Here is a 25,888-nt window from a genome sequence, read left to right on the forward strand (position 1 = left end):
AAAGACATTATTGCATAAAATGAAAGTTATGAATCACATTTCCTGCCCCTCACTCTTAAGTAGAATCACAGAATGGATGAGGATGGAAGAAATCTCTTAAGATCACCTACTCCAAGCACCCAGCAAACTGCTAACAATGAAAAAGAAGGATTTGTTTCTATCCTGGATGAGTTTTCTTTCTCCTTTCACTTTCAGTCATTTGTCTAAGACAGAGGAAGAAAAGATGTTACTGTGTTTTGACTTGCCCCCGACTTCATGGAAGATAAGGGAGATGAGGGAGAAGAGAGATAGGAAATACTACCTTTTGTAAACACTGTGACTTCATGACAACTTAAGTGTGATGTCTTGCCTTGTTCTTCCTCCTGTGTAATGAAAATTCATGTGCCTTATGACTGTTTCAGTAATCTTCATGGTGACTATGAATTTCTAGTAAAAAGGCGAGACTTTTTGGAGTGCTTTTCTAAATCCCTTGACTACATTGTACTAAAATACACTAAGCTTATTTAGGAACAATAAAATGATTGCAAAAACATAAGAGCTAGGTGAGATATTAATTTATTTCCTACTGCTCTAGAACTGCCTAATCCTAGGAACAGGAAATAGACAAAATTGCCTAAAGCCTTAATTACAGTTATTCTGGTAATTAAGTAATTTGTTAATACCATTTTATTACCTTGGTTTCTTTCTGCTCTGTACTGCATAGGAAGACTGAGAGCAGTCACATTTCTTGTATTTCTGAAGTTTGAATAAACATATGTAGCATGCATAAGACTAGTCAACTTTATCAAAGTATTTCAAGATTAGACTTTTATTTCACCATATTTTCTGTTTGAGAGCTGTAGATAGAAGTCCAAAGTGTCTGGGAAAAGTAATTTATTCCTTACACCTATGGTCCTAACATTACATAGAAGGCATGCAGGACAGATTTATGCTGATATTTATCTTCACTTTTCTCAGCACAGTCAGGCAGCTGACTGTTGTTTGGATGGTATTTGTTTATTTGGGATTCTCCTTCTTTCCCCTTTTGTTTTCCTTATGCAAAAGGACTTGGAGCCCTGAAGCAGAAAAAAAATCCTAAGAACCAAATCATAGTAATAGATTTTCTCAATTATACTTGATGAAAAGGAAGATGCTCAGTTTAAAGTAAAATGTAGCAAATAGTCAGGAAAGTGCTTCATTTACTTGGCATGAGATAATTGATTTTTCTTAAGCTACACAAATAGTTTGCTCATTTTGTTCTCCATGAAGGGTCTGTAACAATGCACAAACTTTCATTTAAGCTATGAGAAACTATCTTTCCACTTTCTGTTAGTACAGGTTATAACAATAATATGAAAGAGTAGAGTGGCTGGTTTTTTATTTGAAAGTTTGCCTCAAGCAAATGTTGCTCTGCCAGAGGTTTTAACTTCTCACTGGTTGTAGGTTTCAATCTTCTGTAATCTACACACAGCCTTGGTCTAATTTAATAGACCTTAATAGTATCAAATATTTTCTCTCATTAATGTGAATTAATAAAGGTCAGGTCAAAGATCTAAGTAAGGTCATTAAATACATATCTGCTTCACAGCACTTTCCTTGGAATAGGCGGAGATTTCTAGTTATTCTATAAAGGTAACAAAATGCATGAATGACCAAAAGAAAGCAGTTCTACATGCATAGCACACTGGGGACTTAAAGCATTCACCAGATTATACTCTTTTGAGTAAGAAATGTTGCGTTGACCATTTTGTAAACACAGTTGCGTGTGCAAGACTATCAAGGTAACAAGCACAATAGCAGCCATACTTGATAGTTCATTAGTCTGTGTGGATGGACTCTTCCTCACTGTATTGTGTTTTATGGTGGTATGGTTATTGGTTTTGTGCTGCATCGTACTGCTAAACAAGTACTTTGAAAAGGATTACATACATACAAGCTAAAGTGGCTGTTCTTGAAATACCCATTCACATAAAATAGCTTGGTTCTTAAGGTACTGAAGTCTACACAATAAAAACCAAAACGTCAAAAACTCCAGTTGCTTCTAATTGAGCAGGATCCCATAATCTAAAAAAAAAGTGCAAATGTCATTTGCCACTAGCAGAGATACAGAAATCAATAAAGGCTATCAATCAATACATCATGAAATGCCAGTCACGATTTCCTTCTGCCTTCATTTGAAGGTAAGTGTACTGAAAAAAATAGCTGATGCCCTTCACAAGGATATTTGGGCAAATTTGGCAATATAAAAAAAGGATCATGCTCTAAGCTAGCTTCCTTACACCCTGAAAAATGCTTTTATCATTGTGGAAACTGATTGTATAAGGCAATGATGCTGAGGATTCCCTCCTTGAGAAAAACGCTCTGGTCACAAAGAATCCCAGCATTGTGGAGATTGGAAGGAACCTCTTGAGATCATCCAGTCCAATCCTTCCTCCTAAAGAACCTAGATTAGGTTACACAGGAACACAGGTAGGAGTGTTGTGAAAATCTCCAAAGCAAGAGACTGCAAACTGGGTATCCTGGCCCAATGCTCCAGCACCTTCAAATTAAAGAAACTTCTCCTGAAGTTCAAGAGAAACTTCCTGTGTTCTGGTTTGTACCTATTGGCCCTTGTCCTGTCACTGGACTTGGCACTGCTGAAAAGAGGCTAGTTCTATCCTCTTGATAACCCTCCTATACGTATTTATCAGATTCTCTCTCAGTATTTTATCCAGGCTAAAGAACCCAAGGTCTCAACTTCTCATTGTAAAAGAAATTCTTCAATTCCCTCAGCATCTTTGTGGCCCTCAGTTGGACTCAGTCCAGGCCACATACTAACCTGCAGTGTCTCACATGCTAATATCATGACATTTCTGCTATTGACGTCCTAACAACAGCATAAGCAGTTTACTGCCTTTAGCCTCCTAATAGCTCACTCCACCTAAAAATCCGTGACTAACAGGTAATTCAGTTGTTTACCCAATGTTCAGGTTACAGCTTAACTGATGCTAGAAGAGGTCATCCAAAACAACAGTAACTAATACCTTGTTGGTTAAAACGTCATTAGCCACCAATATCATTCTTAGACATTCATACATGACATCCAATTTCACCTATCCTTTGTGGTCACAGAAGCATGAAGAATTTATGGAGCAGTACTCAGGTCATATTTGATTGATTACCTCAGAACAAACTATGGAAGAATAGTGCATGAGTTTCCTAGAATAACTCTAAATCCCACTGTTATAAAAAGGTATCTCTCAGGGATATTTACTCATTTTCTCAGCCTATACCATGTAAAAACTACATTTGAGCTCTTCCTTACAGAAGCATCTCAATTCTTCTAAAAGCATAGCAAGAAGCTTACAGGAAAAGCCTCAGGTAGATGTGATAGCATTAGTAGTTGTCATTTTAACTCCCAAAGGTATTTGAATCAGTTGTTCTGAGACGCCCAAGCACAAGGAATATTTGCAATTATTTACCAGCCCAAACGGTTTATTCCAACACCTACTATTACTATTTCTGAAGACTTCACCTTCTCTAATAGAAGTATTGTAAGCAGAGGACCAAAAATATGGTAATTTTATGGGGAGGTTTTGAATTGAAGAAAGTCTAATGAATTCTTAATGCTCATATCTATGCAATCAAAACACATTAGTCAAAGTGGAACATTGTCAATGCTGAAAATTGAGAAAGTCACTGTGCAAGTCAAAAGACTACTCATTTTAATAACAGCTTACTGCTAGATGGTCCAAGGTCACCTGAGTTAAAACAGGAAGTAGCTATAAGCAGTTTAGAAAGCAAACAGAAAAAATATGGAGATACTGGAAGAAACACCCTACAGCTACAAGACCTTAGTTTGTGAGCATATTAGACATGTAAGTTTCAAAGTCAGCCAGGATCAATACTTGAATGATGGACCAACATGGAAAATTACTTGGATGTTTCACAAGTGTTCTGGACTTTCACCAACAAGCTTAACAGTCTTCAGATGAGATTTAAAACAACATATTCCAGGGCAGAATGTACCATAAATTGAAACAGATATTCTTGCCTTATGCTGTCCTCTAAGTTATACAACCTGCTTCCATTCCAAACAGCATTAGTATTAACATTTGAATTTAGATAGCTTGAAAATAGTACTTTATATTTAAACCTCAAGGGCTGACAGATACCAAATCTAATACCTTGAGGAGACTGGAAAGAAATTAATAGCATTGGCATGGGAGGGTCTAAAAGCCAAAAGTCATGCATTAACTTTTCCAAGAAAAAACAAGTATTAAAAATAAAATTAAACAAAGCACTGTTTAAACAATTTGTTTAGATTTAAGATCATGTTTTATTTTCTAGAAGCTTGAACTTAGATTCATAACTCCTTGAAGAAGCCCATGGAGACAAGGAGCATGCTACTTTGTTTACCATGTGTTACCTTTTGTAAGCATAGCAGAACACTAACAAAGAACTTTCATCCTTAAAAGACAACTTGATGCAACTGCCACACAATGAGGTCCAGATCTCTTGAGTACAATAGCTTTTGCTCCACAAAGTTTTATCAGAAATCATAAAGCAGTGAATTTATTCAGCTTGCTTTTCACCAGTTACAATTTCATGGCTAAGTCAGTGAGTGTAAGGCAAACAGTGCATCTCACTATGAACACGAACATCAGCTCTTACATTTTGCACATATGGAATTTAGGATGCAAGTTCCACACCCATTGGCAAAAATCTTTTCATTTAATAAGAAGGATCTCTATTTGAAGCCTTATCGAGGGTGGTTTCAATCCCTACTAAAACTACTAAAATTGGTTCTGCAGAGTGAAGAGGCTAAGGGGAGAGTTCATTGCTCTACCTGAAAGCAGTTTGGAGTAAGACAATAGGATAAGAGGAAGTGGCCTGAAATTGTGCCAGAGGAGGTTTAAAATGGAACAGGCCAGTCAGGGAGGTGATGGAGTCACTGTCTCTGTAGGCATTTCATAAAAGTTTTGACATCGCACTTGAAGACATGGTTTGATGTCCATGCTGGTGTTAGGTCAATAGCTGGACTCAATCTTGGAGGTCTTTTCCAAACAAAGCAATTCTATGATGAAGAATATCCATTACATTAAAAAGACCTTACAACTTTCCCCTACTAGTCCCCAGAAATTTGAGAAATTGAAGTATCACAACATGCAACAGCTTCTGTATTGCTGTATAAATCTGAGCATTAGAGTTCAGTGGTGGTTTCACTGGCTACATCCAAATCTGAAGAAATGGCCAGAGAATCATGGAACCATTGTTGTTGAAGAAGGCCTTTAAGATCAAGTGTAACCAGTCTGCTGCTAAAATGTACCTCTGTATCTTTTACCTCCAGGAATGGTGACTCAATTGCTGCCACATGTGGCCTGTTCCAGTGTTTAAGAACCCTTTCAGCAGACATGTTTTTTCTAATATCCAACCTAAGCTTCCCATAGTGCAACTCAAGCACATTTCCTGTCATTTGTTACCTGGGGGAAGACACAACACCCACCTCATCTATAGCCCGCTTTCAGATAATTATAGAAAGCAAGAAGGTCTCCCCTTAGGCTCTTCTCCAGACTAAATCCCAGAGCCCTCAGCTATTTGTCAGACCACCTGCTCTCTAGATCCTTCACCAGTTTTGTTACCTCTCCTTTGGACCCACTCACTCCATCACCTCAATGCCATTCTTGGAGTGAGTGCCCTGAAACTGAATTCAGTACAGTATGTTCTACACTTAGCAAAACAAGGCTAGCTCAGAAAGAAACAGAAGAGGAAACTACAACATATCGGTCCTTTTTCATCTTGGCCTGTGTATACCAGCATGCCACTTATTCTCCTGTAGCTTCAGCTTGAGAATGAGTAACATATGCATTTTCTTTGTTTTACTATATTGATCTCTTAAACCTCCACTGCATTACTGATATTTAAATAGTCACATCTACCATAAAATTTTCTGTTGATAGCTATGCCAGCTAAAAAGCATTAAAGCTCCCACTGGCTTGAACATGATTCATTACTTTCATTGTTCTACCAAAAAAACACAACCCTTCAAGGAGGTAAGTCAGGTGCTTTCAGGTAACAAGGCAATGCCTGTTGAGATGACAATGTCAGAATTTCTCACAAACATGATAAAGCATAATTCAAGATGACAGAAAACACAAGTTATAAAAAACCCAGTTACTAGCTGATAAAAAAAATATGTAAATACTCTCTTCAAACTGACAGTTGATAAAACTGCCTAAGAGCCAAGTACAATATAAAGCTTTGGTCTCTGACATTTGATATGTAACAACCTTTGTTAAATTCTTCTGATCTGCACCCTGTAATGATCCCCTCAAGGTCACAGGCTTTATACCTGACAGATCACTATTTTATACTTGAATACATCTTTTTCCAGCAAAGCAAAGCATAAACAAGTGCTCAGCAATTAAACAAATGTTGCAGAGGCATGTAATGATACCCATACCTCATTTCTATGAGCTTGGTTATCTATAGAATAGAGTTAATTGCTCCCACAGCGAGGTACAGTGTGGACTTCTGCCAGTCCTGTTCAAAGCAGCCTTCTAATCATGTGTGACTGGCACAAAGACCAAACAAATCTGCTATGCACCCACAGACTGCTTGAACTGTTCCATCCCCCTTGAAAGGGTATAATAGGAACAACAGAATCAACCAGGTTGGAAGAGACCTCCAAGATTATCCAGTCCAACCTATCACCCAGCCCTATCCAGTCAACTAGACCATGGCACTAAGTGCCTCATTCAGTGTTTTCTTGAACACCTCCAGGGATGGTGACTCCACCTCCCTGGGCAGCCCATTCCATGTCTGGCCTGCCACAAGTGGTCAAGAGAGTGACTAAGTTTATCAAAGACAGATTTTCTGAGTAGAACTTCTGGGTTTTTTTCACGATAAATTCATGAGACAATGCTTCTTGATTCAGGACTCTCTTAACTTCATGATGATAGTTTTGCTGCCTTCTGTGAAGTCAGAACCTATCTGTAATCAGGAGTGATTCTGAAAGGTAGTAAAAGTTAACAAGAGAAATCCAGTCACTCTCATGACTGGAATAAACCAAAACTCCCCAAACAAGAGATACTGATGTTAGCATCTTCACTGGCTAGCTGTTACACCAGCTGGTTCTTATAACAGCAGCAAGGGAGCAGACTTGGTTAGCCCAAAGCTTTTTCTATTTCTATATTTTTAAGCTGATGAACTGTATATAAATTATTTGTAATAATAATCTAAGAAAAAAAAAAGAATGTAATAAGCTAAATTTCAAGCAAAACAAAAAATGAGTAATGGTTGACAAATTTACAGTACCTCTGTGGTCAAACACATCAGGCAATGGGAACCTTCTATAGAGATATGTGCAGATCGCAGAGGAATTTTATCAGGTTGACAGCAAGAATGAGTGGGGTATTAGTAGCTGAGTAAAGCTGGCAGCTTCCAATCTTCAAAAGAGAAACTGAATGAGTATTATCTATTGTTCTAGTGCAAAAAAAAACCCCTCAATTATTGCATAAGATATGAAATCCTGCTAACCATACATTTATGGAAACTGGGAAAACTAACATCTAGACTCTATGGCATATAAGAATACAAGTTATTAGATTTAAATATCTCAGTAAAAGACAAGAGTCTTCAGAAAAAAGGGACTGTCTAAATGAAAGAATTAGCCATCTTAAACTGAATGACGAGAAACCATTATCAAACAAGCATTCATCTTTAGTTTAAGCTTATTTCAATTGGGACAGAGCTGGAAACATTAAACATCAGTGATTTCTTGAGTTTCAGTAAGACAACAGCTGCAGTTTCTGTAATTGCTCCCAGACTACTCTGTGAAGTATAACAGTGTCTTTTTTTGCTTCTCAAAGCTTGTTTTGAAACTGCCAGACACCAACACACTAGCAGCTCTCAGGCCTTCTCTCCTTGAGTACTCCACCTTCCATTTAGAGATTTGAAAGAAGAAAGGAGATTTCAGTTTGGACAACGTCATCTTCTAGACAAAGCTAAGTCAGCAGTGAGACAGCACCCATAGGTCCCATATCAAACCAGAATGCAGAAAAAAACCAATTGAAAGCATTTAAATACACACACATGTATGTATGTATTTTTTATATGTGAATATGTGTCTCTTCACACAAATATCTCTATATATACACATTACAGAGAGGATGGAAGAGAACAGTATATGTTACCTAATTTGGACAGTAAAAAATAATCAAAAGAATTGAAAGTTGACGTTTTTCCCTTCCAACACAAACCATTCTATGACTCCCATGTTTTTCTGCCCTGAGCTTTCCATTCTGCAGTATCACATGGATGAGGCTATTGATTCAAATAGGCTCAGTTTGGCCTGAGTATCTCAGTGAAGGGAGGGAACTGGCAATAGTGTGATGCTTACATAAAACATTTTTTCATTATACCAATCAACTTTTATTACTGAATAAAATCAGTTCAATTGCAAAAAACAACCAACACATTTGGTGCATCAGCAAAATAATTTTCACTTCAGCCTTTAAGTTTTACAAAGAAAGGGCACTCAACTTGTTTCTTACCAGCAAATCTAAATGAAAAGCCATTACAATTTTGTAGCTGTTTCAAAGGCAAACTGTCATAAGGGGGTTTAAACAAAGACTCTGAAATATATCTTTTTTTGCTGTTGATAAAGGCTGATGCAACTTGAGAAGCATGAGCTCAGCAAATGGCAATACTCTTGCAGGCTGCGGGACACTGTACACAGGCAGTGGTGTAGCACACCTACCATCAGCTTCCAGATAAATAAAAGTTTAATCTGAAGATTGACTTGTGTCAGCAAAATTAAAATCTTTGATCACTATTTCTAGGAACAATAGACCATTAAGAATAAAAAAATGAACTCTTTTAATTGGAAACAGACTAAAAGTTTTGGTGAGAAAAGTAGAGATAAGATCTGTAAATGTCATAGCAGTGACCCGAATGAAGGGCTAGAAAGAGGGAGAGCAATGACTTGCAAGCTTCTAAGAAGCAGCCTAGACAGCAGAAATGCTGTACAGTAAAATAAAACTCAACACAGGATTACTCCATAATTAGTAGAGTATGGTGCAGAAATGCCCATTGATGATAGTTGAGGTAGAGTCCCTGAGGATCCATCCCTTCTCATGCAGCAATACTCAGAACAAAGCAGCAGCCTTAGAAGCACACACAACCACATTAAGGATGAATTCCTGTCAGTAGAAATTAGCAGGACTTCAGCACAGTGCTCTGTTGAAGAGAAAACACTCCTTAACCAAGGAGGTCTATCAGCTGGCATTGCTTGACCTTGTACTCCACTGCAGGATGTTTCCTTTCTGACAACTGGCTTTACTTGAGCTTCCCTCTGTTGGGCGCTAAGTCTCAGAGAACTGCTGCAACAACCTCTAATAAAAATCCCTCAAAATAGAGAGCACATTTTCAGGATGGTTCTGTGTATAACACAGACAATAGTCTACATTATCTTCAGTTTTCACACTTCAAATGGAAAGTTTGGTCGAGATTTAAGTCAACTTCCCATGCATAAGAATTTGCTTTTGACATGAGAAATTTTCAAGTGACACAAATACAGCACACAAAGTACACAGAAGAGTTCTACTTGATTAGAGTATTAGTAGACTATTTTTCTTATGCCTAAGAAACAGATATAAGTCATGAGTAAGAGGTGGATTCTGAGCTGAATGCTTGACAAACATTTAATCAATGAAGGTAAAGGGATGTGGAAAACTGTCAATTTCTAGACATATTGTTTCCTGTAAATTGATCTGGGGTACCTTTTAATCGTATCTTTCTCATCTGGATAAAGGGATGACTAAGGAAGTAATTATGTGACTTCTTATATAGGACTGTACCAGAAATATCAACAGTCCCTCTGACATTCACATCCACAAATTTCTGGAAGAGACCTTAAAAAGCAGGAGCGACAAACTCATTTTACTTTTCCATAGAGAAAGGTGGTCCTACTCATAAAATCCACACTTTTGCTGCACCAGGAGCAGGGTTTTTAATCCACACAGGGGAAGTAGTGCTGGCAACAGATTTCAAAGTACTGCATGGGCCGAGATATGGCTGAAGAGACAATGCTCAGAAGAGTGCAGGCTGACAGAAGGAGCTAAGAGGAAAAATAGGATTTGATGAGGCTGATGCAGCACAAGGGAAACATAAGCAGAGAAGAAAGCCTTATGGACCAAACGAAGTCGATGTTACCAAGCTAATCTAGGTACTTAAGTACACAGCATGCTACATAGGATCTAAAAGCCAAAATGAAAACAATGGAGGAAAAGGAAAAGTGGCCTTTGTAAGAATGGAATACTTTTAGAAGATTAAAAATACAAAAATCACAAAGAGGAAAAGAAGTGCCTGTTAGTTGGATGCACATGATCCACAGTTCAGATAAGCAAATTTCTGTCTCTGGACCACTGCAGATTTTTTTTAAGGCAGTGAAAGATTCAGTATAACTTGCATGTTTCTCCAAAGAGCTAGTCTGGGCACAGGCAGGGATTTGAATAATTTACAGTAGAATGTCATTAATCCTGCCACTCTAGCACTTTATCAAAGTGCAGATTAATGAGAGGTCATATAACTTCAATGTGCTACTACTAACACAAGCAATCACTCTGCTGCTGAACTATTATACTTCCTTAGTGAGTATGAGCACTTTAATGAAAACAACAACTTTAAGTGGCTGTATAGGAAAAGAAGCTTTTTAACAGAGACAGCAATGACTTAACTATGAGCTACAATAATTCACAGAAATTTGGTCTGAAGGCTGGAACACCTCTTCTATGAGGACAGGCTGAGGGACCCAGGGTTCTTCAGCCTGAAAAGAGAAGACTCCAGGGAAACATAATAGTGGCCTTTCAGTACCTGAAGGGAGCCTACAAAAAGGCTGGAGAGAGACTGTTGATAGGATGAGGGGCAATGGTTTTAAATTAGAGAGGATTACATGTTATGAGGAAGTTCTTTACCATGAGGGCAGTGGAACACTACAACAGGTTGCCCAGAGAGGTAACTGAGGCTCTATCCTTGGAGATAGTCAAGGTCAGGCTCAACAGGACTCTGGGCAACCTGATCTAATGGAGAATGTTCCTGTTCACTGCAGGTGGGTTGGATAACCTTTGGAGATCTCATTCAACCTGACTGTTCTATGATTTATATTCCATCATATGAAAAAGTTGAGATAGCATTAAATAAATACCCAAATGAATCTGACAACAGAAACCTTCATGATTTTTTGCCTTTTTAGAAGTCTCCATTCCACAGACTGAAGAACTGACAGTGTATTCTGCATTGCTACAAAGCGAGTCAACCTATCTCTTGTCCCTTCCTCCAATCTAACTGGCACAGCAATTCACTGCACCAGGGTGGGATTTTCATGCATAGGATGGAAGTAGGTTGGTACTAATATACCCAGCTGAACTGAGGCCAGTGTCAATTCATTGGCGGGAGGGGGTAACTGGCTGTTTCGTAACAGTGACTCTGTCATTGCATATGAGCAACACAATGCAAGCACCCAGTACATGTTGACTGTGCTGCCTGACAAGAAAAGTGATTTTAATGGACTTTATTAATACTAATATCTCCATCCCAAAAAACACTAAAAGCTTGACTGCACAACTGCACTGTCTGACTGAAGTCTACAGAATACTATGTATATAGCAATGCGCAATAAACAAAGCATTCTCAGATGGTTTAAACATTTCATCAGCTAGTGCAAGAACAGGAACTAGGACTAAATGAACTGACATCCTGAAGTATGTCTAGATTCTGAACTGACCCTTTGTGCACGGGCTACCTGCTCAGATGAAATAAGGTCACCAGTATTTAAAAGTATTTGCTGTGCTAATATATTGACTACTGGGCTGGAGACATGATAAAAACTGCTACTCTTCAATTTCAGCAGATAACACTAATGTGATACTACGCAGTAGTAGTACCCTACAAATCAGACAGAATACAGAATTGTGCTTTGGTGATACCCTCTGTTAGTAGAAAACGGCAGTGCTCCTCTTTACATGAGGAGAATTAATAAAATTAATTTTGCTGAAACTGCAGCTCTACCTGAAGTTAAAGCTCATCTCAATGGCCTCACCACAGCTTTGAAGAAAAACCATCAAGAACTGTATTTGGGGAGGTGTATGAAATTCTAGAAAATAATAATGATTAATAGCGTGATGACAGGGTTAAATAAAAAGGGAAACTTTAAAGCTTGTAAAACCAAAAATGTTCTGTTAACTCAGAAGTGGATTAGAGTGTTCATAGCGCTTCAGGACTCGACACCATGTAAAGGCTGATTTATACTCCAGGCATCATAATGCCTACCTACTTCAGAATGACAAATAGCACTGTGCTGAGATCTCAATGGCAGCCCCAGAGCACTAACAGCAAATGTCTTCTATCTTAATAGCTGAGCCTCTGCAATTCTCCTCACTTAAAATTCTGAGCATTTAACACTTCTCGTTGCATCTAAATCCAGATACAAAAACCTTCACATCAAACTATTTACCTCAAGTGAAATTTACCCTGAATAATTCATAAGCAGAAAGAAGGCTGGAAGTGAAGGAGCTGAAGAGTGTTTTAATGAAGTCTAGAGAGTTTAAAATATAATGGTATAAAAGCTATTACTAGTCTGTTCTAATCTTATAAGAAAGAATATCAGTCCCTAACAATGAATGATCCCAATGAACAGGAAAAGAAAGAGAGTTCAGGTGTTTTGTTGTCAGTGACTGATGCTGCTAACAGAATCTCAGAGATTACTGCAGAGAAAGGGCTGCTATTTGAAGTAATTCCTGATGAAGGATCTGAAGTGCTCAGATTGATTCTTACTCATCTTGTCCCTGTGAAGGAGCACCGAACCTTAAAATAGCTATAATAAGCTGCAACTCAATTAGAATAAAGCATGAAAGGAAAAAAAAACAAAAAACCACATCAAATGTAGAGCTAATGTTATGATGACATTTACCTAACGAATTTTAAACTCAAACAGGCAAGAAAAATAACAAAATAATAAATCACTATGTATTATTATAGATGGTCATTTCACTGTGAGAATCAGGGGGTTTATTTTCCTGTTTCATCAAAGCCTCTTTATGAGAGATACCACTACAATGCATAGTTGATTTCTCTGGGATATGAGCAATAAGCCAGTGCTGTCATCAAACAGCATTTGCCTTTTAAGCCAGCTTCTGACTTACAGTGAATGTAGCTCATTTTAACTGTTTAGCCCCAAAAAAGTGAAGAGTAGAGACAAGTTGTGTATTGAAAACTCAGTGATAGCACTAAGTTTCAGAATTTTAGGGAAATTGCAACCTTCAAGTGAAGCTCTTCTGCAATACTGGTAAGCCAGTCCACTCCTCTGTGTTAATGATTAACAGCTTCAGCGCATGGGCTATGATTAAGGCAATAGGAATAAGTAATTCAGGTTTTGCTGTGTATGATCGCATGCTTGAGAAGGTTTATACTGTAGTATTTCCTTCTTCCCTGCGATAGTTTGAGCCTAGCTGGGATATTTTGATGAGAAGAATTAGATTTTAGGCTGTGAAAAGGAAACAATGGTGATGTCTACTTCACTCGTAGTCTTGCTTAGATGTATAAAAACAGTAACACAAGTATAGATACTAATCCATCTGCTTCCTAACCCCACTGGCCAATTCTCCAAACTCACCTTGAATGTAAGGCAAAGCCTGGGATAGGGTAGAGGTGTGGAAAGGAGGTAGAAGGGTGGTTGGAAGCCCCTTCTGGGGACTCCAGTGTCTGGGAGAGGTGTTGTGTTTCTGTGTTACCTTTTTTAACTTGTATATTTCTGTATAGAGATGTATATATTGTAAACATCTGCTTGTACATTGTATTAAGCTATAAATATAAAGCTTCATTCTAATTTCCAGCTCAGCTGAGTTTAGTCTGGGTGATTTTCACAAGGGGGGGGAGGGCAGGTAACACCCAAACAGTCACATTCCCTCTGTACTCCCCCCTCTTGTTTTACATAATAAAAAACCCTACATTTTGTCATAAATTGGGCTGATGATTAAAAGCATGTTTCTCTCTCAAGAACAAGAGTACTAGACTTCTGCAGAGTGGTACACTCATGATACAAGCCCCTTAGAAACAGATAGTTTTCTAGACAACTCTAACAAAGGTGTAGATATATAAGACTACTTACTACAAAGACATACTGGAGAAAAATTCCTTTGGTTTTCAAGTACATACCTGAACCTGACTCAGCTGCAGTAAAGCAAAGGAGTCAACTCTCTTGAATACCTTTAGAGATGTTCCCTAATTAGTGTTGTGATTCAAAGCTGAAGTACATGCAGAAGTTTGCCTCATTCTGGAGAAAGAAGAGAAGTTTGTGTAAGACATCTTAAGCTTGGGATGTTGAAAATAAATTTACAGATCAAAAGATTTTTTAAAAGGCAAATCACTTGAATTTTCTGGGTCTTATTTCCCTACTGTTAGGAAACACTCAGAACACTGAAATAAGGAGTCTACCTATATATCTGTTAACAGGGACTACAGATAAGTTTCAGAAAGTTACATAGATTCCACAGTAAATAACTCTGCTCCAATACATGCGTTTTAAATACAGAAAGCCCATGGAATTGTTCAGAAGCAAATACAAATAACCATTTGGCAAAGTATTCCTTTCCAGCATCAAGGTGATAGTTTGTAATACATGGTATTAGTTCCATCTACAGTTTAACATTTATTTTCTGTGAATTTTCAGAGCTTTTACCACATTTTCCTGAGACATTTGGGTACAATTACGATTATATGCAGAAAATTGAAACACATATCTCATTCCTCTGTTGAGATGGTAGAAAAGAGCTAGCAGTGCTAGGGTCTAAGACTCTTTCTCTAGGACTTCAATGTAGGAAAGGTAGTTGAATTCAACTTAACTGAGAAATAGCTATGAATCACAGAAATATTTACGTTGGAAAAGCCCCTTAAGATCACCAAGTCCAATCAATATCCCTACAAATTTCACCCTAAACTATATCCCCAAGCACCATATCCAAATGGCTTTTTAAACATATCCAAGGTTGGTGACTCCACCACATCCCTGGGCAGCTCATACCAGTGCTTGAGCACTCTTTCTGTGAATGTTTTTTCCTAATATCTAGTCTAAATGTACTTAGTCAGTTTGAGGCCATTCCCTCTTATTCTATCACTATTTACCTGGGAGAAGAGATCAACAGCAATGAGGTCACCCCTCAGCCCCTTCTTTAACAAACTAACTATCCCCATCTCAGTCAGTCACTTTTCATAAGATTTATTTTCCAGGCCCTTCCTCAGCTTCATTGCCCTCCGGTGCAATAAGCACACTTCTCCAGGTGTGGCCTTACCACAGCAGAGTACAAAGGGGACAATCACCTCCCTACTCCTACCGGACAGCAGTTGTAGTACGAGACAGGATGCCATTGGCTTTTTTTGCCACCTGGGCACACTGCTTGGTCATACTCAGTTGCTTGTCAATTACAACCCCCAGGTCCCTTTCTGTCAGACAGCTTTCCAGTCACACTGCCCCAAACCTGTTGCATTGCTTTGGGGTTCTTGTGGCCCAAGCATGGAACCTGGCACTTGGCCTTGTTGAAGCTATTAACATTGGCCCATTGATCCAATATATCAAAGACCCTCTGTAGAGCCTCCATACCCTCATGATGATTGACAGTGCTACCTAAGTTGGTGTTATCTGCAAACTTACTGATTACACTGTCTGTGTCTTCATCAATAAAGACATTAAACGGAAGTGTTCCCAAAACTGAGCCCTGAGGAACAACACTTGTGACTTGCCACCAGTTGGATTTAGCTCTATTGACCACCAATCTTTGGACCCTTTCATCCAGCCAGTCCTTTATCCAGCAAGCAAAATGGGGATGTACCAAAAATGTATGTCTCCACATCTGTGAAAATTTGCAAGGCCTATACCTTTTATGCTGATGTTAGCAAGTCACCTGTTCAAAGCACCAGGCCTATCCCCCCCTCCCCCCACAATTTATGACAGCAAAGGTTTCATCCATGTTTGATGTTTGTGCAGGCCAAAAAAAGTGAGCAGTGGTGACACCAAAAAGATCCTCATTATGAATTTGGTCTATGCTTTGAGGTGTGTCAAATGGAGAACTAAATGTAATTTGAGGAGGTGGACATGTCAGACAGATGAGGAACGATTGCTTCTCTGTTTTGCTTATTAAGCTAGCCTCAGGGAGCCACATTGTTACAATTTTCCATCCTCCATGGCTACCTCCCAAGATAAAAGAATTTCTAGCAGCAACCAAACCCAATACAGAGAAGAATCAGAACACCATGAAGAGATGGAAGGGGATGAAATATGCCATGCTCGAACTGAGAAAGAAAAAATTCTGACTATCTTCTGGCATTTATGACTTCTACTTCGATATACTTGCCTCTGCTCACCCAACATTGCTTTTGTTGTAGATACTACAGTAAAAGCTTTTTGGTGGTCACAACTCAAGCCCTTTGTTAATGCTCTAAGTGATCACTGAAATCTACTTCAATATTTAGCCACTGCATTTTCAGTTCATGACATCGAGCATGAAAAAAATTCCAATCAAGATAGTGATATTTTTCCTCTGTATTCAAGTTCACTAATGATTTTACTAAACTTTTTTTCTAGGTTTTCTTAAAATTGATCTTTTACTGATCCACACTAAAGCATACTACTTCAGTATTATACAGGCCTTGCATATATCATGGTTTAGAAGCTTTAGACCCATATATAAAACCAACCAAAACACTAACACATGCATTGGGAAATCCATGATTCACAGGAAGACCACCGATAGCAAGATGCATTCAAGTGAATTGGTTACTCTTGTGATGTAAAGCTATAGGTGCATCTTATCATCTTAGAATTTATTATTCACAGAGGACCCAAATTATGTATGATTCATGCAATAACTCTCAAATTCATTATCACTGAAAATTCTGAGCTACAGATGTTAATTCTATCCATTTCAGAGTGATCTGCCTGAAACACATTCTCTGTTTATCTGTATGCATGATGCAGACAGGTTGGCAAATGGAAAACTTTTGATATGACAAATTGTGAAGCAAAAAACCTTTATATTCATGGAAACAGTGCTTTTGTAAGGTGCTGTGAACATCACTAATGTTCTTATGTTCATCTAAATACGTTTTCTATAACAAATTTTTAATTTGTTAATGTAAAAATAGAGCATTGTTATTTTGTGCATTATTTGATATTATTAAAACCCTCTTGAGAAGTAAAAGAATGAAAAGTCCAAGTATCTGTGAAGACTTAGGTTTCATTGATTCTGCTGCTTTTGGACCAGCACAGCAAACAAAACATCTGTTCAAACAGTCTAACAGCTATAGAACCTATGTAGTTTTTTTCATCCTTTGGAATACTTTTCATCTTTTAAGTTTCAAATATGCCATAATTTTTAAAGGATGCTCCTTGGCCTTTGATGTTCTGTTCAAGCAGCCTTAGCGGCACCAAAAAGTTGAAGTTTCCTACATTACAATCAGTACTCAAGTTTTGGGGCAAGTGGGAGATTAAATTCTGAACAGACAAGATATACAGTGCTTCCTACTCACTTTGCCATAGACCATATTATGTGTCTCAATCAAAATATAAAGATCACGATCACAACTCTAGTGTTACAGTTTTGTGAATAAGACTTAGATATCCACTTCTATCTTTGACATCTTGTGCTTGTACACTTCTTGCTCTTTCTGGGCTTTCAGGTCATATTTCCCGTTACAAGTCAAACAGGTTGCATATAGAAATGCCAACAGAGGCAAGGAAAGCTGCATACAAAAAAATCTTTCAGAAGCCTTAGAAGATTTGTAAAAACCTATTCCTTCAACTGGAAAGCATAGATCTTTGTGAATTAGTCTACTGTACAACTTAAACATTCTCTCTCTGCCTTTGTGCCTGCCAGGTCTCACAAACTGAGGTCCAAAGGCTATTGATTATGAGGTTCTGTGTCACTCATTTTGCATGCTTACTCGTTTTTACATCCCAAGACAAGCAGGAAGCCCTCTGAACTTCACTTGGAATGGCCTTCCCAAATTTATGACATTGTTCACTGAAAGTACTGCTGTCTTTAAAAGCCATTCATTTACAGGTAATATAGAAACATTTACAATCCCGTTCTTAAATGGGTCTTAAAAGCAGTTTTCAAGAAAGGGTTTAGTTCCAGACAGCAATTTGGCAGTTTATCACTAACACAAAACAAAACAAAAAAACAAGGAGGTTATGTCTTAACTGTGTCAGTAGTTACTTTAGTTCCCGGTCAATTCCTTACATCACTAATTCATAGCTATTCCAGACTCTGCCTTCTGCCTTTCACACCCATCCATGTCAACCTGCTGCAGGCATGAGACGTATGAAAGCATAGACACATATTTATATACATATGTGTGTACCTCAACTCCAGGTTGTGTGGTCAAAACATTTTCTTCCTAAGGCAGATGTGCCCAAACAAAGCTTTCCACTTTGTGGCTGGGAACAAGGGAACAAAAGTAGCGACAGGATAAATCACAGGGGACATAAACCAGCATGAAGAACTCCACAGTGTAGTGAGAGATACCACATTAAGAAAGGCTAAAAAGCACTGCAATAAAATCTTATTTTCTTGGCATGAATTCTTCATGACTGAAAGCATCCTACTGGATTTACTTTAACAGTTATACTCCACCAAAACCTTCCCCTTCTTTAAAGAACTAGTGACTATAGCTAGGAGATTACCATAATATCAGATACATTTATGCATTTATTATTATTTTCTCCCATTAAAGCCATTGTTTTCACCAGAGTGGATCAACACTGCATGCTGGATAACAAAAGGCAGATTCAAATTCAAGAAGGTATTCAGCAGCTGACAAACAATGATGGGTATTTACAAGAAAAGATAATTTATGCTGTTTGCACACTATTAGCATAATCCTTTTACATGAACCACCTAACCACATTTGAATGAAGTAACGAGGAAGTGGCAATCAACAAGGAATTTTAAACATAAACACATTACTGAAATCCAGTTACCAAATATGAATGGAATTGGAACAGGCTGACAGTGACATTGACACCTAGTTCTTGTTATATTTCATATTGGTTAAATTGGCATAGGTCCAAGATCAAATTTAACTGATAACTAGAAAAGATATTAAGAATCCTAACCTAGCACTTGAGTTTAAGAAGAAACAATGTACAAGTTTTATTAGATGCATTAAATATTAATCACAAATCCTGAGCCGAATTTTGGTAAGATTAGAGGAAGAAGAAAGAAGTAACTAATAAAAAATAAGTCAGTCCATCTAATGAAAACTGTAAACACTCCAGGATTTTAAAAACAGCTATACGAATTTCTGAAGGAGAACAGAAAAATGTGTGGGCAAATAAAAATTTGGGGCTTTACAAACTTTATGGTGTGGTGAAGGTGAAAGACAGTTAGAAACAGGAAAAAAACACACCACAAACCACACCAAACTCACCCCACACAGTTATTTTTGTCCTAAATTTAATTGTCAGGAATTCCTGTCTTTTAAATGTTGAGAGAGGTATGTGCAATGTTTTCTCCTTTTTAGAGAGAAAAATTGGTTTAGAAACCAATACTTCCTTCTGAATGGCTCAAGGGCCTTTGGAATGTTGTTTGCATTATTTTGGTTCTGTTGTCTTTTGCTTCAGGAAACTCTAAGACTACTGTTTTATGTAAGTTTTACAGTATCTGTGAATTGTTAGAATGTCTTTTACTAAGCATCATTATTCCAGCACATTCAAACATATTTCTAATTTAAATTTCTTCCAAGTTAAATTATTTACTTTAAATGCATCCCACACATTACTGTTCAAAGTGAAACCTTGCATCTTTTCCCTTGCTATTTCAAGTTTTCTAAATATCTAACCTATTTTCATTAGTCTCCATTTTCTCTCTCTGGAATACACATCACAGTAAAAACATCAAGTGAAAAGGAAATCTGAAAAATCTATAATTATCAAAAAGTTAAATATTTGGCCCATTTTTGAGACAGGCAAAGTGTTTGCTCCTGTCCACATCAGTATATCCAGCAACAGGTTGAATTTGTATGTACTTGGCACAATCATCTGTGCTAATCAAGTGTTCTAAAAAAGTGACACAACTTTCTTTAGAGATGACTGGAGTTCAGCAGCAGAATGGTACATGCTAATATTTAACAAGAACGTGGCTGGGTGGAACTGACTAAAAAAATATTAACATCCAACTCTCCTTTAAGAAAACCTTTTAAAAATAGATTTCACATTAAGTAACTACATAATACTTATCAGAAATTCCTGCTAAAATGGCACAGGTTAAGTGCTTATTAAACTAACAGAAACACTGGAATTGCCAACATGATACATTTTAGTTGAAGCTATATCACTGATGCAGGAGGAAGGACAGTGTTTTGGGAAGGTACCCATGTTCTTTAAAATTGTTTAGGTACTGGCTCTCATCTCAGTGCTGAACACAACTTTTGGAAGTTATTTCCAACAGACTGAGAGCTGGGAAAAAACCCTATAGTATGTGTACATACAAATAAATAGATACACACATGCATTTGTGTACACAGGGACATATGAATGGGGGAGGGGGTGAACAAAAGTTTTCTTTTACATACATTTAGTCTCAGTTTAGCTGGCATGTGGTGAGAGAACAGCTTCTTCAGACCAAAGTGTTTGTTCCACTTTCAATGCATTATCTTTTCCCAGTCTGTTGAAAGCAGTAGCATACTCAATCCCACTGCTGTATTACGCCACAATGCACTTAACTGCAGTGCACTCTTATAGCTAAGAAAAATAATCAAGACTATTAAAAAAAACCCAAATATTCAAGGTAAGATTTATTGTGTTCTGTTTTCAAGTAGAATTTAAGGTTGGGAACTTAAATTCCTTCTATAAAGAAGTTGAAGGCACGTAAAAAGTTAATCCTTGGACACACAGAGATACTGCCTACCTCATTTGGAGCTGACCTACAGCAAAGAAGTTAAATTTGAAAGGTTGCTGTGCTCTAATTACCCTTGAGATGCAGGAGGGTACAGCCTTCTGCCTGAGCCTCAGGTTTGGCAGTGCCTCCTATTTAGCCAATTCAGAGAGCAGGACAATGCTTGCTTATGGGGCACCATTTACACAGAGCTACCAGAAACACATCAGGAAACCAGAGAAACAACAGTAACACACCATCCCTGAAGCAGAAGTACCAATGGAAGGGAGCCACCAGAAAAGCCTACTTCACACACATTGCAGTAAGGTCACATCACTTTGTAAACCATAGAATGACCTGGGTTGGAAGGCACTTCTATAGGCCATCTAGTCCAAATCCCCTGCAGTGAGCAGGGGCATCCCCAGCTAGATCAGGTTGCCCACAGCCATATCAAGTCTGATCTTGAAGGTCTGCATAGACAGGGTCCCAGTCACGCTCTTGGGCAACCTGTACATCTCTTACTGGTTTGTCTCAAAGCTGAATGTGAAAATTATGAATTCACTTGTAATTGCATGATCTAAAACTGTAACCTGAGTGAATGACATGCCTAAACTTGGAGTATCTACACTTCCTTGAATTTGAAGAAATAACAGCATTAGACATGACATAATCATAGAATCATTTTAATTGGAAAAGGTCTTGTCCAACCATTACTTCAATTTATTGTAAGCTTTAGCTTACTATGTTGATGATAGATTTTGTGTTTATACATAATTTTGAAATCAGACTGAGGAGATGCTAGGTACAAAACCTTCTGTAAATTATGGATAAAATTTTAGGACATAAGTGAAACTCTACCCTTCTGTTTGAAGTTCTGTTATTAGAACGTTATTGTGAAGTATTGAACTATATATTCTTCAGGAATAAATTACTAAGAACTAGAAAGTGGGGCAAGAATTTCATTTGGACAGCAAGCTAACATGAAAAACATAGGAACATCCGTAAATGTTACCCAGAAAAAGAGAGGAGAAAGGAGAAGGAGGAAAAATTACTCCTCTGTGTCAATCATGGTTTATTATGTCTTTCAAAGAACACCTTTATGACATGTAAACCTGCAACATTCACTCCTTGACCAGGACTCTCCACACCTCAGTATTTTCAATACTAAAGCACACTCTCTTCAGCTACAATCACAGCAAAGCTGTTATATAGGCAGTCAAACCAAACAGTGTTATGCATACTGTACAGTCACTTTTCCTTCAAGTGTAACAAATCTTTTTGCACCTCTCCATTAACCTGCTCTTCAATCAAATCTGTTTTAGAATCAAGTTTTGCTTCTAAAAATTCTTAATGTTCCAAATAAAAGTCTTGTAAGTTATCAGCAAAGGGCTAGTGATTGTTAGCTACAGTTTTGTTAATCTTCCTAAGCTGTAAGTGACAAGACCAGAATATTCTTTCCCTTTAAGAAAGTTCTCTTCAAGACTATTTAATTGCTTTATTATTTGTACAAGATAACTGTACTTACGAGTATAACAAAAGGCTACCCAGTGCAAATCATCAGTATGGGCCAGAAGCAGAACAAATACTGTTGGGAACCCTGGTGCTAAAAGGTTCCTAGGTACGAGGTCCAAAGCATACAGTAAAAGTTACACCAGTTTTAGCAGAAAGCAATCAAGTAGTTTTACCACAAAGTATTCTTCCCACAGTAAATCAAAATGTTAAACTGTTTATAAACAGTGCAACAGCATGTAAGTGTCATCCTCAGGCTAACAAAATAAGGAGCCAGAAGTTGCAAATATTCCTGAGAATGCCAAGTGCCAGCAGACAACAAACACTAGTTACCACAGGGTTTGCTAGGTCAGCCATGCTAGAAGCAGATCTACAGCCGACACTACTACAACAAGTCCTGCAGTAACTGGAGGCCTCATCACAGGTGTGGTGTTTTAGTGCCTAATTGCCAGCCCTAAGAGATGATAATGTTTTTCAGCTGCCCTGAGCTACACTAGGTCAAAGCCACCTCTGGCTGCAGCAACAGGCTATTTCTCACTCACTACTTCTGAGGTATGTCCCTTCCAAAAATCTGCCTTTTAAACTTAAATCTTTTAAATGACTGAAACCACTCCCCTCAAGAAAGCTTTTCAGGAAGCCACAGTGGCCATTGCAAACAGTTAACAGAGAAAATGGCTCCTCTTTCCTGCTATAATCACCTTGAAAAGTTTCATAACTTCCCCTTGAATCATGTTTTCCCCCAGGAGCAGACTTAAGACATCACATAACCGAATGCAGAGATCCAGAAATAATCTATGCCTTGCTTTTCCATTCAGTCCAGATGACACTTGGCACTCAGTAACGCAGTCTATTACGTCAGTAAGCATCGTAGCGAGAATCATATCAGCAGTATATGTCCAGGTCATTGTTATGACTAAGCTATCAAAAAAAGGCAACATCTCACAATAATTAAATATGCACAGACCATCTGAAATTCGAAAAAGGACTCACATTGGCTTAATAGGTCTGGAATAACGCCCTTGAAATCAGTGTTTCTTGTAAGAGGTAACTACACTATTTACTGGCAAGGAGAAACAGAATTCTCCATGGGAATGTGAGTACGAAGCTTGGCTACTCTGGCGACCAGTGAGGAGCCACTTCTGGAGGTTACTGGTAAGCAACTAACAAAAAATAGAAAACTGTGTAGGAATATTTGACTAGAGATACAACTTAGTCCTTTCCTGAAGACTGTGTATTGATATATTCCTCAAAAAAATCCCACTTGCCATTTTTCAAGGAAAAGCAATAAACTTGACAAGCCTTGGCCCTGGCATTCTGTCTACAGGCCTCTCCCCTCTCAAGACCCTGTGGAGTGCAGTAAGGAAAGCTGAAAAGAGCAGGAGGAAGAGCACAAGGACAAACAGGAATGGCAGTAACACTGATGAAACACTCCATCCACCAAGCAGTGTAAATGTAGCACTCACCATTATGGGCCCCACCAGCTGCAGGCCTGCCCCACCACAGCCGCTCGCTCTCAAACACCCAACCCGGCCCAGCCAGAGGCCTTTTATACAGCAGGTGTGAGACACCAGCAGGCTATCAAACACCCCATTGGCTGCTTCTGCTGCCTGTCTTGGCTCTGGCCCCTCCCAGCTCCTTCCGGAGAGGAGGGGGGAAACGCCCTCCAAACTTAACCCTTTCCCAGCCGAACCTGGGCCAACTAATTAAGCTGCAGAGGGGGTGAGCTGCTGTATCCAAGCGTCCCTACTGTGGCAGTGAAGGCAGGCAAGCAGCAGGTCATGCCAGCTGCTGAAAAATCACCTCTTGGTTACACTTGTTCTGACACAAGGCCCGAGGGGTGGGCAAGCAACGGCCACCTGAGGAAAGAGTCTGTTTACAGCAAGTGCCTGCACCTGCACTACTGACATCTACCCTTCACCACCTTACCTTTAGGAAGACTTCACATTTTAAACTTCCAGCATCCCTGAGTTAGGTGTTCAGCTCCAGTAATAGTTCACAATTAACAAGCACTCTAGGAAGGTACTTAATAGGTGCAGTCAGACGTATTCCATCCTGTTAATAGTTCCTGAATTTTGCACCTAACACTATTTTCCCCATAAAAAGGCTCTGCAGCTAATAAGACAAACGTCTGCTTCCCACTGAAGACCCTAGGAAAAGGCATTCAAAACTTGTCTTTTTTTTTTTTAATTTTGCAAGCAACTTTATTAAAAGAAGCAAGTGTGGAAATACATCACTGGTGGCAACACTGCTAACAGGTTAAAATCAGGCCTACAGCCCTGCACTTCATTGGGTTTTATTCTCCTTAGTGTGCCAATCTGAGCCTAGCTGGAATATTTTGGTGAGGAGAATTAGGCTGCGAAAAGGAAACAATGGTGATGTCTACTTCACTCATAGGCTTGCTGAGATGTATAAAAACAAGAACATAAACATAGATAACACACTTGCTGTGTGTCTCTGGCTGCTGCCTGTACTTTTTCCCCTGAGCTGCTTTCTGTGTAACTTCCTTCTGCTTTCTAACTCCCCTGGCCAATCCTCTGAACTCACCCTGCATGTAAGGCACAGTCTAGGATAAGGTAGAGAGGTGGAAAGAAGGTGGAAAGGTGGTTGAGAGCCCCTCCTGGGGAGTCTGGTTTCTGGGAGGGGTGTTGCATTTCTGTATTGCCTTTAACTTGTATATTTCTGTAGATATATATATTGTAAATATCTGCTTATATATTGTGCTAAGCTGTAAACATAAAGCTTCATTCCTTAATTTCCAGCCACCTGAGTCTAGTCTGGGTGATTTCATAAGAATGGGGGGGCAGGTAACTCCCAAACCATTGCACCTAGGTAGACTGCTCAACTGTTAGGGACTGTTCCTTGGTCCACTTGAGTCAAAAGTTATCACTGTGGAACTGCAAGCATTATCTAAGAGCCTTGCCTGCTATTACCTCTAATGATGCTATCACCATAGGTCACAAATTAGTAATTAGTAATAACATGAGTATCAGTTACATCCAGATTTCAGACTAATGATCTTAAAACAGATTCCTCTCATAATTCTTGCTACGAGGTATACATTGAATTTATGTAGTACTGCAGTTGTCAGCTAGAAAATAATTTAACCATTGCCTTGCCTAGCTCTCATTTGAAGCAGCACTTGATTGCAACTTCTTTCCAATCCTAACTGAGGTAGTCATACAAGCATCACAGCAATTCAGAAGTAGTCAGGAGGAAAACAACTTTTCTCTCCTCCCCACAGAAAAGCAAGCACATTCAATTATAATCCAGTATTAAATTTGGAGAGAGGTATGTTTGGGGGAGTTTTGATTGGTTGCTATTTTGTGTTAGTTTTGTTAAAACTAGATGTGGCTAATTTACTTTTTCCTTAAAATTCCAAAGATATCTATCTACAAAATTAAACATTCATTTTTTGCTCATTATATACCAAAAATTCTCTAAACCCCAAATGGTCTATATAAGGTGAAATTACTCTGAAGGTCAAACATGTTATT

At 38.4% G+C, this 25,888-nt stretch overlaps 1 protein-coding gene across 12 annotated transcripts in view; it reads right to left on the reverse strand.

Moving 5' to 3' along the window:
• RALYL (RALY RNA binding protein like) overlaps window positions 1-25,888 on the reverse strand; it is a 392,319-nt gene that overhangs the window by 261,775 nt on the left and 104,656 nt on the right. For 7 of the 12 annotated variants that reach the window (XR_010304865.1, XR_010304864.1, XM_064154581.1 and 4 more), the window contains one exon: window positions 14,173-14,290. The exons of 3 other annotated variants lie outside the window; for them this stretch is intronic. The gene's annotated coding sequence lies outside the window, so the exon portion shown is untranslated. Of the gene's footprint in view, window positions 1-14,172; window positions 14,291-23,857; window positions 23,923-25,888 lie in introns of those variants that run through there. 2 more of the 12 variants (XM_064154582.1, XM_064154584.1) reach the window with 2 other exon arrangements.

Source organism: Pogoniulus pusillus, chromosome 14, assembly GCF_015220805.1.
Source record: "Pogoniulus pusillus isolate bPogPus1 chromosome 14, bPogPus1.pri, whole genome shotgun sequence".
Taxonomy (NCBI): Eukaryota; Metazoa; Chordata; class Aves; order Piciformes; family Lybiidae; genus Pogoniulus; species Pogoniulus pusillus.